This window comes from Dermacentor andersoni, chromosome 1 (assembly GCF_023375885.2).
Source record: "Dermacentor andersoni chromosome 1, qqDerAnde1_hic_scaffold, whole genome shotgun sequence".
NCBI classification, from domain to species: Eukaryota; Metazoa; Arthropoda; class Arachnida; order Ixodida; family Ixodidae; genus Dermacentor; species Dermacentor andersoni.
Window position 1 is genome coordinate 325643982 of NC_092814.1, and position 20367 is coordinate 325664348.

The 20367-nt window shown below is 48.1% G+C and overlaps 1 protein-coding gene across 3 annotated transcripts in view; it reads left to right on the forward strand.

Annotated features, from left to right (window-relative positions):
- Positions 1-20367, forward strand: part of LOC126516413 (rap guanine nucleotide exchange factor 2-like) — a 635146-nt gene that overhangs the window by 300951 nt on the left and 313828 nt on the right. The window lies entirely within an intron of this gene.

The following is a 20367-nucleotide window of genomic DNA, read 5'->3' on the forward strand; positions in this document are numbered from 1 at the left end:
CGAGTATTCACTAATTGAAGTTGTTGAATATTCGTTTCTTTAGAATGCTGTAAGGGAGAGCAGTTCTTGCAGTCCACAGGGAGAAATATTGAGGCAAGTCGGTACTCTTTTGAATGATACTGGTGCAGGTGAACCACGGTTGGGGTGCTGACGATCCAGTTACTAAACGAACACACGGAGGAGGTCACTTAAACACAATAGTTACCAGCCGATGAGTAAACATGTCTCGCCTTAGACAGCTTACGAATTCGATGTTTCGATTTAGTCAAAGCAATTTATTATACGGCCGACCTCACTCTGTCTCCATTCCTTCAAAACGATGTGCGGGGCTGTAATAGTGCCCTTAGTTCCTTCAACGAGCGCTATACTGAGCGCATCTTAGGTCTTGGTGTACCCCCCCCTTTTCTTTCTTCTCTTTTTTCTTTAATTACTCTCATAGTCATGATGCACCAGCAATTAATCGTACTTTCTTTTGTTTCTTATTTACAAGCGTCTCAGTTGACACAGCTTCTCAGTTAACACAGAACCCTTACCAACTCGCCCAATTGTCAGTCCTACTTCCCAGTTAGCCTGACATCCAGTTGCTACCCGCATTAGCTGTATTAAAGAACACAAACAAGCCTTTTGTTGCCGAACGGACATCATACCACTTGTTTTTAGAAAGTGGAAATAATAGATATTTGAGTAGATATTGGCAGTTCGTTTTTTCTCGAATATTCGTATTCGATTAGAAAAGTTTGCTGTTCGAACACCCCTGCTGTTTAATAAAACAATGTGGACTGCATAGTCTTTACGCACTGATTGAGGACACATTTGGTCCTGCGTAATGTATATAGCAATAGGATCAGGCACACAGGACAGAATCCTTTTTTCTGTTTCGTCCTGTGGGCCAGGCTTAAACTCTTTATCTACGCTGATCTTTCTGTGGATCAGAGACCCCGCTATGTGACATGAAAAAACATCGCATAACGGCATCGAATTCAAGCAGGGAGCTGCAGTTTTTTTTGCGACGACCAATTTTTCCGTCATTGCTACGCTGCTTTTTTTTAACCTAATCGAGAAGCAAGTGGTATACTGTGTCGCTTAGCATTATCTGTGTTGTCGAATTCGCTACTTCAGTGAATTCGACAACAAAAGCTGATCTATATGATGTAGACGTGCTTTTAAAGGGATCGTGTAGTGACCCGCATGATATTATTGCACAGCGCTGACTTAACTCCAACGTACTTGCATGGAATACACCACGCGACTGTCCCTGTAAATAGCGTTATTGTCACTTTAAAAGAAAGCCTGCCTATTTGAGCATTTGCATGCGTAGAGCGTTACGTATTGTTGTGTACGCCGTGCATTTTTGTGGACGTTAGCGTAGAGAGAGAGAGAGAGATAGCTTATGTTTAAGGATACGAAATGCAGAGAGGTCGACCTGAGGTACATTCCTCTAGCCAGCTATTCTGCGTTGGGGGAAGGGGAAGACGGAAAGAAAGAAAGGCGCATGATGGGTGACGATAACAGGAGAAAGATGTAAAGCATATAGCAAGCAATTTCGACTACTTAAATCCTACAGTTCAGGCCCGTACTATTTTTAAAAAAAAATCAAGTAAAGCCTGGATGGCCTCATGTAGAACGCTGCACGGGCCTGATTTTTCAGCCCTGGCCCTGCCCAGGCCCGTGATACCAAGCCCGGCCCGGGCATTCATGACTAAGCTTAGCCCGTGTCCCGTGCATTGGGGGACGCTAAAGATCCCCTGGTGGTCAAAATTAATCCGGAATCTCCCGCTGCTACTGTGTACCTCATAATCACATCGTGGTTTTGGCAGGTAAAGCACCACAATTCAACTAAGCTTAGCCAGAGCCCGTGTGTGCATGCCTAGGCCTGGCCTCTAAGTAACCAAAGATATACCTTTTTACGTACAGGTTGTATCGCATATGTCAACTTTTCGGGGTCTAATCAGCTGCAGTGCATGAGCAATAAAATACCTAAATCTTTGTTCCTCCTATTGGAACATCAGTGATGTGGCCCATTGCCTGTGCTGTGATTCTTCCGCTGGCGCGCACGCATTTACCTTGATCGTACAATTTGGTCCTATGAGGTCATTTAGCATGCGAATATATATATATATATATATATATATATATATATATATTATTTTTCCTTGCGCGGACACAATGTTGGTTTTTGGGGGAAAGAAAGAAATTAGAACTTCGTCTGCTTTTCTATTTTCTTTGCTAAACTCTTTCCACGTGTCACTTAAGCTTGGCACAGAATGCCGTGGACAATGCACTGCATAATGTTCGCGTGTGCGGGACGGCACGACTTCGGCGCTTTAATGAGCGGGCCCGAGCCCGGCCTGGGCCCGTGCACTGCTCTAGAATTACGTGCTGTTTCGACCACGATCTCGTGACTCAGTGTGTGTCCGCTTATAGATACAAAATGTAATGCAATTTGTCTTTTATTTTCCATCCGCCTCGTTTTGTCGCTTAATCGTTTCACTTTATATATTTAGAACTGCTAAAAGCTGTGGAACCCCTATTCTCTCCAGTTGACAATAGCACATACGAAAGAAAAGCTTTGTGAATTCGGTTCCTGGGCATGTATTTATTTAAAAAAAAAACTCTCGTGATAGAATTCTTTGTAAGAGCAACTTCCAGTCAATAGTAAAGAGCACTTATGAGCGAAAGGCTTTGTGAATTCGGCTCCTGGTATCCAGAAATACGTATTATAAATATAACTGTGATAGGAGTTAAAGCATCAAGTTTACACCTCTGTAACGCCGCAATAGAAGCTGGTATCGCACTTCGGTAAACTGTAAAATGCTGTTAAGCTCTATGATCATGTACAACCTAGTTACTTCACTTTGTTGAACATGGTTCTAGAACATACAGCTTTGTAAATGGGACCTTTGCAAAAGTCACTTACCGAAGTTAAATGATTCAGGTAAGCAACCGATTAACATATTAGCTTTGTCAGCTTCAAACGCTCTACCAGCTTCCGCGGACAGAATCCAAAGATAATTTTTTTTCTTTCTGAAGTACGTAGTTGTAAACTTTCTGGTTCTCTTTCTTCCTTCTTGTGTTGAAGAAGTATTCTTTATTTATCCAAATTTTTGTGAAATGCTTTCAAGTCTTCATCAGAAATCTGCCCCGAACAGTCACAAGAATCAAACCTTTACTAAAACCGAACTGTTCCTTTGAATTAAAGCAAATTTCATCCAGACTGGCTTTTCAGTTGTACAGTCGGCGCATTTTCTCGTTCCACTTGTAATGCAAAAGGCAGGGCCCCAGCTCAAGCCTCCGCTCAGTGCTGTCGACTAGCTATTAACATGCTTCTTTTCCCTCCATTTTTTTTTTTTTTGAGCGATTGTCGATCGCTCTGAATATTTTAGGGGCAGGACTCGTATACGAGCGCGTGAATAATGTATTTCTGCAAGCGTCCGTAGTGGCGAAATCCTTTAGAGCCTAAAGAGGGTCTTCCGAAGCGAGAACAGTGCGAGACCATTTTGATGCACTGACGCAGTCGATGCCCTAGCGGTTATTTTAGTTCGCAGTTATTTCATGAAGTAGCTTTTGAGAAGCCCAATGCCACACCACATATCTACACATCAGCATAATTTAAATTGCTTCAAAACCAAGTTAAACTGAAACCTTAGGGCGTTATGTACGCCAGCGCTGACCAATAAATTGCGTGAAGAGTCCGCGTGGCGAGTCATGCCTCCATACCGCAGGGCGCATACCGCATTTACCAGAATTTTTTTTTCTTCGGGAGGCATATTCCAAGGCTGGGTTCGGCAAGTTTCGGAGTGGCTGTGAAAGTTTTAGACCATTGGCGCTGGTCACTGCGCACGTTTACACAACTTGGCGCAATCCTTCCCGAAACAGCCCTAACATAAGAGGCGCGCAGAATTCCCAATAGGAGGACCGGATTCACAAAGCTGTTAGTATGTAAGAGCTTCCAGACGCTATAGATATCGGATCACTGCTTATCTTGGTCGGCTACAAAACACGCGGCCATAGGTCCGTGCTTAGCGAATTGCAATTCATTTCTCTCGAGCATACCGCGCCAGGCCACAGCACATTAACGGACGTGATGTTGTGCGTATGGCCCTTGTACGCCATGTTTATTTTCGTTCATTCATTCTATACCCATCTGGTACCGAGCTCCATAATTTTGTTTTTCTTCGAAAGAGAGAGGGGGCTGAGGGGCAGGGGTTATTGAGAGGTTCAGCCACGTGATTTTGAAGCTTACGCTCTCCCGTGCTGAAAAAAAGAATGCTTTATGCGCGGTATCAGTCACGACCGCACAATGCGGTCATGCAAATTTCTTGGAATGATTGATACTCTCTTTAGGAGAAGCAAAAGAAAATGCTGACAAATGAAAATAGCATATATGGGCATTGTGCTGCAATGCACTTGGGTCGACCGTAGAAGGTCTCGAGCAACTTGAGTGTTTGTGATACGCGTGTTGTGCGATGGGGCGTATATGCAAAGCGTATTGCCGTGCGCAAAGATAACAACCTTTACTTTAAAGTCAGCGGCGCCTGTCCTTTGATCTCGACCTTCGTTCGTTGTTGTTCGTACGCGCTATATGGCATACGTAATCATGGACACTATAACGTAAAGCTATTCCAAACTTTTCTATTCCAATTCCGCAATCAGCCCTCCACGATTGGTCAAAACTTTTTTGGACCACCCACACTTCACCTGTCTGTCACGCGACGTCACGAAAACAGCGATAGCTCCCCATCTGATATGACGTGTACACACTGATTATCCATAATTTGGCCGAACAAAACGAAAATAGTTATTTCTGGATCGACGCCTTTTTGCCATTAGCCCTCGGTTATTAGTCAAAAGTTTTCGGGCTGCACCCACTTCACCTGCCTCTCACGCGACGTCACAAAACCGCAAAAACTTACCGCGTCAAAGTGACGAGTACGCGTTAAAGATGCATTAATATGCCGAACAAAACTGAATTTTCTTCTGAATTGCCGCAGGCTGCCCCGTTCCGAAAGGAATAAAACGGCTGCCGCCGATCGCTCCGGCAATATAGCTACTCGCCCCTGTCGCAGAGCATGGGTTTATTTGCGTGTAATAAAACGTCTTGCGTGACCGTTTAACGTTTTCGAGAACTTTCGGCACGATTACGCGACCTTGTTCTGCCAACTCTTTTTTGCTGAGGATTCGTTTTAGCGTCATTCTTAAGCTTCCGTTGCATGCCGCCGCGATTGTCGACGAGCCACCGCAAGCTAAGTAATAGAAAGCGGACCAATCGCAGATACCGGCGCCATCCTTTTCATCCGGTTATCGATATTCAGTGCAGTGGCTCGGCCCTATCGAATCCCTCTCCACTTGAGCATGCTCCTCGCCTCTTGTCAGCCAATTGGATAAGACAAGCCGCTCAGTGCAGGCAATGTTATTCGTTTTTCAAGCAAACAAAAGTCACCTCCTATGAACGAGGGAAGCATTTGATTGGTTTGTGCAGACAACCCTGGGGGTGACCGCCCGATGCTTGCGTCGGAGGTTACGCAAATTTGATGTCAGGAGATGGGAATAAAAACATCTTGGAATAGTTTTACGTTATACGGTCCATGATATGTGCACACTGATTATGCATGATTAGACCTAAAGGAAGAAAAATAATGATATCTGATTCGACGCCTTTCTCGCCATTAGCGAAAGAGGCGTTGTTTGACCAATTGCCATTGGTCAACCTTTTTCGGGCTGCATCCATTTTGCCTGTCTGTCACTCGACGTCACAAAACCGCGAAAACTCACCGCGTCAAAGCGACGTGTACGCGTCAAAAACGTATTAACAGGTCGAACAAAAGGAAAGTTTTTTCTGAATAGCCCGGCACTGCCCCGTTCCGAAAGGAATAGGAGATGGCTGCCCGCCGATCACAGTGGCACTGGCTACTCGGAGCTGCCGGGGGATGTGGATTTATTTGCGTATAATAAAATATTTTGCGTGGCCGTATAACGTTATCGAGACCTTTCAGCACGTATACGACATTGCTCTGTCAATTCTACCTTGCTGAGTATCCGTTCTAGCGGCATTCTTAACCTTCCGTTGCATGCCGCCGCGATTTTCGACCAGCCACCGCAAGTTAAGTAAGCGGAAGCGGACCAATCGCAGACGCCAGCACCACCCTCCTAGTCCGGTTATCTACTTTCACTGTGCTGGCTCAGCCCCATCGGAACTCTCTCCACTTTAGCGTGCTCCTCGCCTCTTCTCAGTCAGTTAGATAAGAAAAACTGCTCAATGTAGGCAATGCTATTCGCTTTGAAACCAAAAGAAAGTGACATCCTGCAAACGAGACGAGTATTCTATTAGATTGGGCTTCTGAAATACCGCTGCTGGTTACCGCCTTATGCATGCGTCGGTGGTTACGTAAATGTGACATCAGGAGATTGGAATAAAAACAGATTGGAATAGTTTTATCTTATAGGGCCCCAATGTCACACCAACTATAGCCTGCTATATAGCACGCCGTAGTTTGTGTAAGCAATGTACAGTCCTACTTGGCTCTGAGATAATACCGTATTTGCATTCGGAAATGAGCATTCACAATACGACGCCACTGCCTTTAGCTTTAGGTGCTTATTTTACTTCCGTGTGCGGCGAAGCGACGGCGAAAGACACGCTTTACGATGCCTTATTGCACTGCTTCCATGATTGGCTTACCTGCGGCAGCCGTTCAGAGTGCATGAAGAAGTGCGGCTACCTTCATTCGCTAGAAACCAAGTCACGTTTATCTCTTGTGGATGACACGGTAATCAATTGAAATGAATACAGGGGTTAAGCGTGCCAAAGCCACGATCTTATTACGACGCACACCGCAGTAGGGGTCTTCGAATTAATTTTGTCCACCAAGGCGTTCGATCACGACCGCGGCCGTGATCGAACGCGCAACGCCATAGCCATGCGCTACCGTGGAGGGTTAATTGACACGGGAATTGGTAGTTGTGATACTCTGTACCCTACCACCGGCAGTCTGTGTGATCCTATGTGAAGTAATTAGGCATCTACATCATAAAGTTAGTCCGTATAAGGACATGCAATAAGAGGAGAGCAAAATGAAGGTATCAGGCAGGGATGTCCATCCGCTAGAACTAACCTTGATAACGCAAACTTCCTCCGTTTCCTTTTTCAGAAAGTAATCGAAGACACATTTTCTTGATTGCGCTTAGTTTACATATACATGTGTGTGTGTGTGTGTGTGTGTGTGTGTGTGTGTGTGTGTGTGTGTGTGTGTGTGTGTGTGTGTGTGTGTGTGTGTGTGTGTGTGTGTGTGTTTTGACTTATGCTCATGATTCTTGTGTATACAGTAACAAACAGTGTCGTGGTCATTTCCTTCTGTTATTCAGTTTCTTCTATTTCATGGGTATACACCATGTACGTGTTTTCAATTATCACATACATATTATGTTATCCGTTTTTTTTCATATTCATTTCGTTTCTTTCATATTCTGTTACCGTGTTACTAGTGAACATATAGTCCTACTTACTAGCTGTTTAAAAACGTTTTCTTGCTCTTGTTTTCTCTTCAGTGCCATAATGTCGTGAATGTGTATTGTGGTGCTAGAGGCCTACTCGGGTGGCCGTTGACGTCGCCTTTCATCTCCTGCATCATGACAATCATGTATTGTCAACCAAATAAATAAATGAATAGAAAATGCGAGGACGCCTTAGCACTTCTTAGGAGTTGCGAATCTGAAAACATTCATGTCCAATTGAATCCCGCTGAGCGGTCCTTCGAGTTATTAACTCATCGCGGGCAAGGGAGCGCGTTGAGACGCTTGTCGCGTTTTTGTTTGGCCTTACTGAGGCGCAGTTAGAACACAGGCGAGAGCTTGCGCGGACAGGGAACTCGCGGATAACACATCTTTGCGAGAGCGAAGGTGACGTGGCGTCGCGGCGATGCCCTCTCCCCTCACGCAACACCTGGCGCGCTATCGCCCCAGCTGGTGCTTCCTTTTGCCCGTCGAGATGCGCTCGTGCCGTGTCTTCGCTGCCAATGGTAATTGACCTGCCGTTTGACCTCCTGCATACAGATGGCAGGTGTCGGCTTTTTCGCTCAGTAAGCCATTTGACGCGTTCGCATCAATAATTAGACAAATAAACCAATGTTAACCAGAAAAAGCATCTGGTTGGCTACCCTACGCTGTGCGAGGACAACAGAGTAGGAAAAAGAGCGAGAGAGGCAGCAAAGCGGCGGTTAATGCGCACGCGCGCGCGAACAACACGCTACGCAGTGAAAGGCGTTCGCACAGGCCAACCGCCCTCAACAAGCAGCAAAATGTATTCGCTGCCTAGTGAGCCGGTGAGTGATGGAGACGGCATTCGAGTAGTGCCTGCACAGGCGTTAGAGGGACACTAAGTAGACGCATTGAATCAGTTTTGACTGATAAAATATTCGTTCAAAACTCTGTTTTCGTTAATTTTAATGTAATAGGTTGGTTACTATGAGAAAATGAAGCTCAAAATTTCATAAACTCCAGTGCCGGTACGCCAAGATGCATGCCGTCAAGGCCAGCTGGTTCGGTAACTTCAAGGCGGCGTCGGTACCGGTCCTTCCTTCTTTGCGTCTTTACCAAGCCTCATTTCGCGCTAAGGGGGCGTTTTTTTTTTTCTCTTGTATTGTAGAAGGGCAATTCACTAATACGGTTGAAATTATTGTTCTCTTTAGTGTCTTTTTCAGACTTGAGTCAAAAGTGCCACAGAGACTGTATGTATATACGTGCGGCGGTTTTGAACCGCACCATATATAAAGACCGCGCAAAACATATTGTTGGCAGTCTGCGAGTTAATTAGGTGATCCAAATACCGGAGAGACCGTTAACAGACAGCGTAAAAATGGCCCGAGACTAAATGGGGAAAGGGGGGGGGGGACTTTGTCATGCAGTCGATCAGTGCACGCGTGCGGTACATATCCGTCAAGCACTGCAGCGCGCTCGAGTGGATTCTCCGCGAACGTTGCGCGATCCGCTCGAGATGTGGACAGAATCGTGTGCACGCGTATACGCGAAGCGGCGCAGGATCCCCCGCGCGTATACGGGCAAGCCAGGCAGGTCACAATGGCCTACACGTGGCGGCACCAGACAGGAAGCGCACCGTCTATGCGCCCGCGCGTCTTTGGCCGGCCGCTGTCTTTCGTGACCACTTTGCCGAGTCGTCGGCGCCATATGCGCGTGGGAATAAAAGGAAAATAACAAGAAGCCGCCGGCGCTTCCTGCATTCTGCACTGCGTAATCGCTCAACGTTAGCCGGCCTGCCTCGACTTGCCGCTGCTGCGGCAGTTTTGTGCTCTATGTCGCGCGCCGCTACTTCGTCGAGATCGGCGAAGCGTGCACAAACAGCGGTCGAATAAAGCGCTGCTTTGCCGCGCTTTATTCGGGTTCCCCTGGCGTGACGCGTGTGGCGGTCGAAGTGATCGGACCCGCGTTGCGCAGCGCTTCTGATTTCACTGCGCTCCTCGGTCACCAGGCGCGCTAGCCACTGTCGCCATACGGGTTTTATAGTTAGGTGCCGCACCTGCACCTAACTACTGCGTTGTCGCCAGAGCTCTCCGACCATGTCAGTTACGAAGCTTCCCATAGTCCCCGGACACCATGATTGGCGAGCAGCGGGAGGGGACCGAAAGGGGGCTTGAAGAATGACGAGACATTTATGGCAACGAAGTTAGCTGCATAAGACGCCGCTTTTTTAAGCGAAATAAACTACATATCCGTCCGTACTGTATAAGCGAAGTCAAATAGTATTTTAACGCGGCATTCAGCCAGTTTTGTCATTTCAAGCATGTAGCAGTGTCGTCATTTCTTTATGCGCTGTAACTTGCACAGTAATGTGAATTAATTTTGAATGTAATGTATCTAACTGCGGCAAATTAGCGTTGTGAGGCTATAGCACGCTGCACAGTTGAATGGCGAAAAACACGAAACGGAGATTTAACGGTTTTTTGACAACGAAGCCGTCAGATATATCCCTCTCACGATCTTCGTATGAAACATTCTACGTTCTGTTCCGAACCCAACTCAAACACACTGGCAGCGAGTTGCCTACATAGGTACGAAGCGAGGCAGCCTTCCTTTTATTTCGATAGCCATTACAAGGACACTCCAGGCGAATTTTCGCCGTCGTCACGCCGTGATATTCTGAGCATACTTGTGTGCCCCGCTTTTGCTCGGTATACATGCTATATATTATTCAATCGGCAACGTTGCTGAAATCATGTTTTATGACTCAATTATTCCTCAGATTTTCTTTTTTTTTTTACTGTTGCCGTGCGTCAACACCAGTCAGAAAACATTTCATTCATAGTGTATTCCTTTTTGACTTCAGTCATCTTTAGACAATTAAAGATTGCAAAACACTATTGGTGCTCGCAATGTGAAAGTGATTAACTTAACTGGCGCAGGCGCCAGTACTCCTTACTGGCAGCGCAGTGGCGCTGCCAGTAACGCTTGCCCCTACCCGGTATGTTTTATCCTTCCGTGTAGCATGCCTTAGCAAAAGCATCCTTAGCAAAATCATGCTTAGCGGGCCTTAGCAAAAGCTTTAGCGTGCCCCTACACGGCATGCTAAAGCTTTTGAAGGTGGCAGAAATTTTGTCACACCCGCGTGTGGTTAGAGCACCGTCCGGGGAGATTAAGCGCAACGGTAAACCTTGCTTTCGCTGTCACTGATTCGCCCTTAGGACGAGGCTGCCAATTCTTTTAGCACAAGAGCAATGTTAGCACAAGTCAACTCGTACAGTTCATATTTCGCTAACAGCCCTCACGTTCAGGGACGCTATAACGTAAAACTATTCCAAACTTTTCTATTCCAGTTCTGCAATCAGCCCTCCGCAATTGGTCAACAAGTTTTTTTGCCCCACCCCCACTTCACCTGTCTATCACGCGACGTCACGAAAACCGCGATTGCTCCCCATCTGATATGACGTGTACACACTGATTTGACCGAACAAAAGAAAAATCGTTATTTCTGATTCGACGCTTTTTCGCCATTAGCCCTCTGCATGGTAAAAAGATTTAGGGCTGCACCCACTTCACCTGCCTGTCACGCGACGTCACAAAACAGCGAAAAATCACCGCGTCAAAGTGATGTGTGCGCGTTAAAGGTGCATTAATATGCCGGACAAAACTGAATTTTCTTCTGAATAGCCGCAGGCTGCCCCGTTCCGAAAGGAATAAAAGATGGCTGCCGCCGATCGCTCAGGCACTGGCTACTCGGACATGCCGGAGAACATCGGTTTATTTGCGTATAATAAAGCTTCTTGCGTGGCCGTGTAAAGTTCTGAAGCACTTTCAGCATGCTTACGACCACGTTTGCCAACTCTTCTTTGCTGAGGATCCGTTTTAGCATCATTCTTAAGCTTCCATTGCATGCCGCCGCGATCCTTACTTCCCCTTACTTAGCTACCCCAAGCTAAGTAAGGGGAAGCGGACCAATCGCAAACGCCGGCACCACCCTCTTCATCCGGTTATCGATTTTCAGTGCAGTGGCTCGGCCCCATAGAATCCCTATCCACTTGGGCGTGCTCCCCCGCCTCTTGTCAGCAAATTAAGTAAGAGAAGCAGCTCTGTGCAGGCAATGTTATGCGTTTTTCAAGCAAACAAAAGTGACCTCCTATAAACGAGGAGAGCATTTAATTGGTTTCTTCAGACAACCCTGCGGGTGACCGCCCGATGTTTGCGTCGGCGGTTACGCAAATTTGACGTCAGGAGATTGGAATAAAAATATATTGAAATAGTTTTGCGTTAAAGTGGCCCCAGGCTTCCCTTCTTTTATTTATTTATTTATTATTATTATTATTATCATTAGCATTATTATTATTATTATTATTATTATTATTATTATTATTATTATTATTATTATTATTATTATTATTATTATTATTATTAATGTTTACGCCTATACCATTGTACCTCATGCCCAGTGCGGAGTGAACAGCGGGAAACTTTCTCTGCGCTTTTGAGGAATTTCTGTTTGCTAGAGGGTACAAATAATAAAGTTTGTACATTCTAAGATAAATCGTACTAAGCATGTGTCAAATGCCCCCCTCCTTTCTTTTTATGTTGCCAGTGATAACGCGCCACATGCAGCATTACCATGTGTGTATATGAAAGACTCGTATTAGCCGTGAAATGCTCGCGAGCAATAACGTTCATGGTTTATAGTCTGAAGAACGCCGAAAACGTTAAGAAGTCTTCCAAAAAGTTCGTCGTCTCTTTCCTGCGTATGTCACGTCGGATCCTGCGTGCTGAACTTTGAAGAATACCCCTATATATATATATATATATATGTATATATATATATATATTGTGTATGTGTGTATGTGTGTGTGCGTGTGTGTGTGTGTGTGTGTGTGTGTGTGTGTGTGTGTGTGTAACCGCATAAACGGATGCATTAATGGGCGTCTTTTCTCAAACGAAAAGTGACTATAGACCCTGCCGCTTCTGCGAGCGAGCACATATACAGGATGTCCCTGTCCCAGCTAACTTTAGCGAGAGTTTAAAAATATGCGAATCTCACGTAGCTGGACAAAACCAAGGTAATGTTCTTGGCTGTCGATCGCTTGGAGATACTCGGATTATTTTTTTTTCGTTCTACCTAATTAATCAACTTCTCAAATATTGTAACTAGATTAAAGGTGTCAATGAGAACATGCTAGAGCAACATGAAGAACTCCCGATACAGCCTTCTCTTACTCAATACTTGCTACATAAAAGTGTTTTTCCGACCGTGAAAGAAGCCCGTGAATGCATGCAAAGTGCCTCGAGCGGCCAGTCGCGCGGCCAGTGTCGGCTGAACAAGCACGAGTGTGACTTAGGTTACTGGAGATTGCGTTCTCGGCCACAGAAGCTGCATGTATACCGGCGTTTTCGTAGCCGGAGGTTATTCGAAGGCGTCTCAAGCGGAAACCTGCCGGCCGTGATATATCGTGCGCAAAAAAAAAAAAGAAAAAAGCAATTGCCCCTACATAAGAGGGTGAGCGATCGATCTTAGTGCTGCAACTGGAGACAGCGATGGAAGTGCGGTAAGATGTGTCAATGTATGCTGCACGTGCGTTGTGCGACAACGAGCTCTAAGCGCTTTGACAGACGTTTGGCAAACAGTCGCCTCTATAGACGCGGTATTCGCATCGCTAAACTCAATCTTGGCAGTGTAGCTGAAAACGGCGCTGCCATGTTCTGTTCTTTGCTGTCTACTTCAAGAACACCTCCTACTGGTTCAAGTAAGTGCACGAATTCGCATTCTCAGAACAGAACCTCTATTTTTTTTTCTACTTTCCATCTGCCGCTTTCTAATATTGTACCACTGGAGTACTTGGACTTTAATGAAGTCGCGCGATGTTGGCGCAGCACTTTTAAATTACTAGTGATCGTTTACCCAGAGAGATCGATTTATTTTCATTAGCGGCTTTGATGAACGTTCGCCACCTGCTACTGACAGCATGTACGGTTTTTCTGTCATTAGGCAAGTCGATCGCTCCTGATGCAGCCAGCGGCGACAAAATATGAAATATAAGTGTTTTGACTGGTTTTCCAGATCTTGTCAGCAGAAGTTAGCAGAAAAAAGGCACGTGCGTGCCGATTTTGCATATTACGCTGTGGTAAACATTTGACGGTTCTTGTCTTTAGCTTCTTATTTTTTTTTCCCACACAAATTCGGCGTATGTTCGTCTTTGATGATTGAATATCACAATGAAAATACCATAAAATATGCAAAAAAAATTGAAAAAGAAATGTGAAGGGGGAGGGACAGACACACGGACATTGATAAAGATGGACGGGCCACCGCGAATGACATCGCTAGGCTAATTCATTCCTGTCAGTGCGTGCTGTAGTGATGTGGCATGCTGAACAAGCTGCCAGGCAAACCTATCTGTTATCGAATCTATCCGTTTTCTTTAAATATCAGGGGCAGTACTCTCGCCGGATCTCTTTCCGGGACAGTTTTGTTCTTCTCACATTTGCGTTACGTAACGCGCACTGCAAAGCTTCCCCGGGCCCACTGATCTCCTACCAGTGCACTCGGAAACTACGTGAGGCGTAAATAACGCTGATATGGGTGGTGTGCGATTTCAATCGTCACATCAGTCCACTTCCACTGGCCTAGCCACTCAACGCGAACTGATGTCGATGTCCCGGCCCGAGGGTGGTCGGCCGAGAATACGGCCCCTGTATGCAGACTATAGCCTAACGACACGTTATAGGCGCTTCTTTTTTAGGATTTTTGCTTTTTCGCTTATACGGCATGCGCACAAGCGGCGCGTTATGTTGCTCGACGTGCACCCGTAAGTGAGAATATTTATGGTCGTAAAGCTTGTTGCGTCCTCCGACATTCAGTCGTTGATGAGGAATCCTGCCTCCGGTTCCCTGCAGTGGCTACAGTCACAAAGCTTCTGCCACATTATAAACGCTGGTCCGCGATTTGTCGCTGTCTTGGCCACCGTCTCGTTACCACTGGCTATCGCTGACGCGGCAGCTAATCGCAGAGCACTGCCGAATACGGCGCCAGAAAGTGTTTGGCTTGTTTCCCTACATCCACCCCAAATAGTTTACGTTTCCTCCTAGGCAATGATTCCCTGGCGGTCAAAATTAATCCGGAGTCCACCCAGTACGGTGTGCCTCGTAATCAAATCGTGGTTTTGGCGCGTAAAACCACATAATTCAATTCAGTTTATCTTGTGCTACTCCCAGACATTCACCGCCATGGCCGCGAGGGGCGCTGGCTAACACTCTCACGACTACTGTAGTACACTGACGCAAGCACCTAAGAAAGTGCACGGCAGGATGGCCGCCGCGGTAGCTTAATTGTTAGAGCACCGTGCGCGTAATGCAGCAAATGGGGGTTCGGCTCTCACATGCGGGAAGTTGTCTTTTCATCTACTTTCATATCTCTTTTCCTTACTATTTGTACATTTCAACTAAACATCAAAATTAACTTCTCCTATGCTATCCATGGCTTCATTGTCTGTTTTCTCCGTACAACTTCAGCTAGCAGAAGATTGAGCCCCTCGTATCCCCCTATTCTTGGCCTCTCCCAGGACTATACTAGCTGGCACTAGCGCAGGACATTTAAATTGCAGCAGTCGCGGGAGCCGTGCGCGCCGAAAAAACTCCTCCCCTGAGCGCGTGCACTGGGATGGAGCCCGCGATCTTCTCTGTTCCCGCCGTGCAGCGTCCACACCTGTTACCGGCGCGTCAGCACGAACAAAACTGCCGCTATTCTTGACCCCTTGCCGCCACTCTCGGCCGCGTGCAACTCGGAGGGCCGGGAGCAACGACCGCCGCCGTTATCAGCGCTAAAAAGGCGCCAGACCACACCGCGAGCGCCGCCCGCCGCTGCATCTGGCGCCACGGGCGTCCATCGTCATTGCTTAAGCCCGGGTAAAAGCCCAAAGCCCCGACCGCGAGACGCAACCCGCGGCTCCAGCACGCAGCCATAGCGCGCTCCTCTGCATGCGCGAGAGTCGTCGGACGCAGCACAGGCTGCCGCTCTGCCGCAACCCTGCGAGCAGCGACGAAGAAATATGACCCCCGGGGATTGGGAGAAGGGGGCAAACGGCATAGACGAGGAAAATGAGGGGGGGGGGACGGGGGGGGGGGCAGACAAAGTCGCGCGGGCCGCCTTTTGCGCGCCGCGCGCGCGCTTAATAAGCTTCGGTCTCGGTCGTGGTCTCTCGACTCGCGACTATCCGCTGCCTCCCTCGCACGCGCGCTCGCACACTCACGCACACACATCGCGACCCACGCTGAGTATCGGATGGCAAACTCATCAGCGCTCGGCTGCTGCAAGATCAAGGAACTGCCTCCGACGTAATGAAATCCCCACGGGGAGGGAAAGAAGGGCTGCATTGTACCACATTCTCCCCCCCCCCCCCCCAAAAGCCCTCCTTTTCGTGCTGCTGCGCGTTATACGCGCCCTGTGTCCGGTATAGGATATATCTCCGTGGAAGCCGAGCGGATGAGCGGATGATGATGGTGGGTGCCCGGCCAGATTATGGCGCGTTTTATGCGCGCGCGCGCTTCGGATTTCGTTTGGCGCTGCGCTTCGCGGGGAAATAACGGAGTGTCGGTGAATTAAGGAGACGCGGGCTGAGAATCCAGCGTGCCATCCGAATCGCGCGAGCAAACTCCAAGTCGTTCGTCTAGATCTTGCTTCGAGCTTAATGGTATGCTCATATTAATTCATTTGGCCTCGTCTGGCCTAACCTCGGCGCTATTTCTGCCCCCTTTGTGTATTTTTCTATTCTCCTATACTGGATGCTTATGGATTAGTGTGGCACGGGAAAATATATCCTGCAGCCTCCCCCGCCCTTACCCTGCTTCACAGTCAGAACAGTTTGATCACGGTAGCAAAACGATGCCACTATAGTGAACTAGGGTGGTTGCTTGACCTATAGTTGGTAATTCATGATTAAAAATAACGTACAGCGGGAAGGACAAGGACTGCGAGAGACGACATACACAGCGACATATCTAGCTTGCTCCAGAATTTGGGCCTCCGTGCCTGTTGTCAGTGACGCTTGTGCGAGCGTCGTTTCCTTATCCCGAGCTCCCGATATGGGAATCGCTCCACCGTATACAAGTATAAGTGTAGTGAGAAGTTGGGCCCATTGTTGTTCGTTGATCCTGTGACGTACTTTGTACAACTTCAGTATAACTAATAACCACGATAGGACACACCAGACAAGGGCGACCGAGCGCAAACTACCAACTGTAGGTTACTGTACTCAATTGTACACAGCGCAATTACAAGATTAATAAGTGGTCTAACTCCCCATGGTAATAGCGTTATCTGTTTCTCGCGCACTATACATCACAGCACGTGTATCCGCTGACGTTAAGAACTGTGTACTACAGCGAAGCTCTCTGCATGCATAGTACTGTAGAAGTACCGCAGCTCTCGTACAACTGGAAACGCGAGGTCTTGTACTTGCCGTCTCATCAGCAGATCACGGGAACGTCGCGCCAGTCGCTGCCTTTCTTTCTATTCTTCGTTCTCGTTATGGGGTTATCAATACGTATTCTACACACAACAACGCTGCAGTATATACTCTCACGACCAATGTCTTCCGGGCCTCCCAATAGCCGATTCTCTCGAGTGGACCGCTTCCTCTGGAAGGGAGATGTTCTCGATTCACACGGATTCGAATGGTGTAATCTGTTTCCACATTCGTCTGGGCCAAACTAAATAACGCATGGAGCTCTGGGCATGCTCGCTGATTTACTATAGAGGGAGTGCAGCGCGACGTCGGGGTGCCCGTTTTCATTTGTACCGGGCTGGATGCGGCCCGAAGGCGTGCGCAAGGTATGGCTTGCGAGCTCGAGCATCAGCCAGTTCTCATCGCGTAATGCTCTCTCTCAATTTTTGAAATTGCTCAGCTGCGTGGTTGCGCCACGCTGATATAACGCGCGCCCGGAGAGCTGTGCGAGTGGAAGAAAAGCAGCAGGCCGCGCACGTCGAAGCCGACGGAGAGAGAGGGCGCAACCATGGAGGGGAGCAGTGCGGTGTCTGCGCTGGGCGCAGAGACAACATTGTGTGTCATGCAGTCGCCTGCCTTATATCAGCCGCATCGATCTTGTTTTCGAAATAAAAGGCGGGGAACAGGGCACCGAACAGAACAATGCAAAAGGACAACTTGGTAAACGGTTGAGCTTTTAGAAGGTTATTACTATGGATGGAACGTTCTTAGCGCGTTGACTTCCGACTTTGGGAAGTGTATACCCTGGCGCCTAACCGAAACGCAAAAGGGGCGCGTGTGTAAAGAGTGGTATATATATATATACCTCTTAGCTGTTTATTTGGGGGACTGTCGGATAACGGCCGTTTATTTGCACTTTCTTTTAAACTTTCTTTACTCCCGCATTTGCTGCAGTGGTAAGTAAAATGTGGCATTTCACAATGTGAAAGTAAATACTGTGGCACGGCGAAGGTCCACTATCAGAGCGCGCGAAACCAAAACTGGGAGGCTGCAGCGAGCGGCAGCCAGCGCTCTGCGACGAGCAGCACGGGAGCCGCTTTCTTGTTGACGCCTCTTTGTCCCGTTTTTATTGAGATAGCAATTATATGGATACTCAAGGGGCATTTCTGCCGTCGTCGTCGCCGTGAAGTTCCGTATAAAGTCCAAGGGCGGTAAAATCGCCGCCGCGCGCCCTATGCTGTATCTGCGAGTGAACGCGTGCGAGGGTGTGCCGGCGATCGCGCTGCTGGTATACTGTCGCCTTTCCTCACCGCAGCGTTCTGACAGCGAGTTTCTGCCCTCATCAAGTGAGGTGTGTTGATGTTGGCTTGTGCGCGCCTGACACCATGCTTCGTAATTTAGTTAGTATGCCTATGTTTACGAATTTATATGGCCGATAAAACTACTATCCTTATTTCGTATAGCTGTCCACCAATTTTCTATTGCAATCGATGCTTCGCCTTTCGGGTGAAACTGCGACATTTTTTTTTTTTCAACTGCTCAAGAGGTTGTTTAAAATATGTTTCCACCCACGCAACCGTATTAACCGAAAGTGAGTCATGTGGTCAAGTTATGCCCAACAATCGCCATCCACTGTCGCTCCGAAGCGGGCATAAGTGTGCGAGTCGGCGAGATCGGTCTCGTTTGAAAAAACCGATCGCCTTCCTCCTTCCGTCTGCATGTGCCGCCCGTTCTGCTGCCGTCGCGTGACTTAGACATGTGCCGGCTAAACTGTGCGCGGGCTCCTGCGAGGTCGCATCGGGCCGCCTGCGAAAGTGCGCTGGTGTTTCGGCTTCGCCTCGTCGCGCGCCATGTCGATTGGCCCGGTTCGCCACGAGGAGACAATGGTCTCTCGGGGAGCGCCGCGGGCCGACGCTCGCCTTTGCGCGACGTTTCGTAATGCCTCGTGTCCGGCGCGTATGCGCCACAGCTCCTCGCCCTCCCCCCCCCCCCCCCCCCCCCACCACCTTTCCATGACCCCTGTCCGGACTTTACTCTCCTCAACCTCTTTTGACAGTGTAGCAGAAAAGCCCTCTGGCTCGGGCTTTAACGACACACCGTCTCCTCTCCCTTCCACAGTTCGGTGCTCGTATTCCTTTTGCTAGCGTTTTCGCGTCCGTTCCTGTAGCAGTTTCTGGCGCCGTTTGCCCCCCAAATTATGCTAAATAACTCCGTCGCAGTTCTCTCGTGCGACGCCTCCTAGCGTAAGCGCGGCCGTGTGAGTTGTGCATCTTGGCACCCAAATATAATTAACGACGCTCGCAGCGTGTCAGTGTATATACTGCACGCTGCGTAACTGTCTAGACTACATACGCCCGATGTTTTCCACGTGCGCTTATGCAAGCTGAGTGAGAAAACAAACAAAACAAGATTGTACCGGCCATTCCGAAAGAGTTGCGCGCTCCGCGTGCGCCATAATTTCATTTATTGTTACGTGGATGTCCAGCGACAGTCACACATTATATCCATCCTAATCCTTTCTGCAAGAATGCTGTGCGACGCAACAATTCCGGACAGCTTTCATTTATTCGGTCCAACACGATGTGCTTTGCTGTCTAACGAACTGTAATATGGCATGAGAACGATACATTGCTGGGACGAGCTAAACATGCTCACGTGTCCTTGCGCGCGCGCGCGCGTTTGTGCGTGTGTGTGTTAAATTGTAGGGTTTAACGTGCCAAAACCACTTTCTGATTATGAGGCGAGGCACGCCGTAGTGGGGGACTCCGGAAATTTCGACCACCTGGGGTTGTTTAACGTGCACCTAAATCTAAGTACACGGGTGTTTTCGCATTTCGCCCCCATCGAAATGCGACCGCCATGGCCGGGATTCGATCCCGCGACCTCGTGCTCAGCAGCCCAACACCATAGCCACTGAGCAACCACGACGGATCTGTCTGTGTGTGTGTGTGTGTGTGTGTGTGTGTGTGTGTGTGTGTGTGTGTGTGTGTGTGTGTGTGTGTGTGTGTGTGTGCGTGCGTGCGTGCGTGCGTGCGTGCGTGCGTGCGTGCGTGCGTGTGTGTGTGTGTGTGTGTGTGTGTGTGTGTGTGTGTGTGTGTGTGTGTGTGTGTGTGTGTGTGTGTGTGTGTGTGTGTGTGTGTGTGTGTGTGTGTGTGTGTGTGTGTGTGTGTGTGTGTGTGTGTGTGTGTGTGTGTGTGTGTGTGTGTGTGTGTGTGTGTGTGTGTGTGTGTGTGTGTGTGAATTTTAATGGATCGTACACAAACCGACCTAATCGAGCACGCACCTTGCCAGCATTCCACACCGAACTCACGACTCTATGCGCTCGTTGTATACACCCAGTAGTTTTGAACGACCATTCGCCGCTCTCATCGAAGCTTATGCATCGCCATATAGCGTAAATTTCAGAATGGCGACATGAGCGTGATTCCCGCCGATGTGA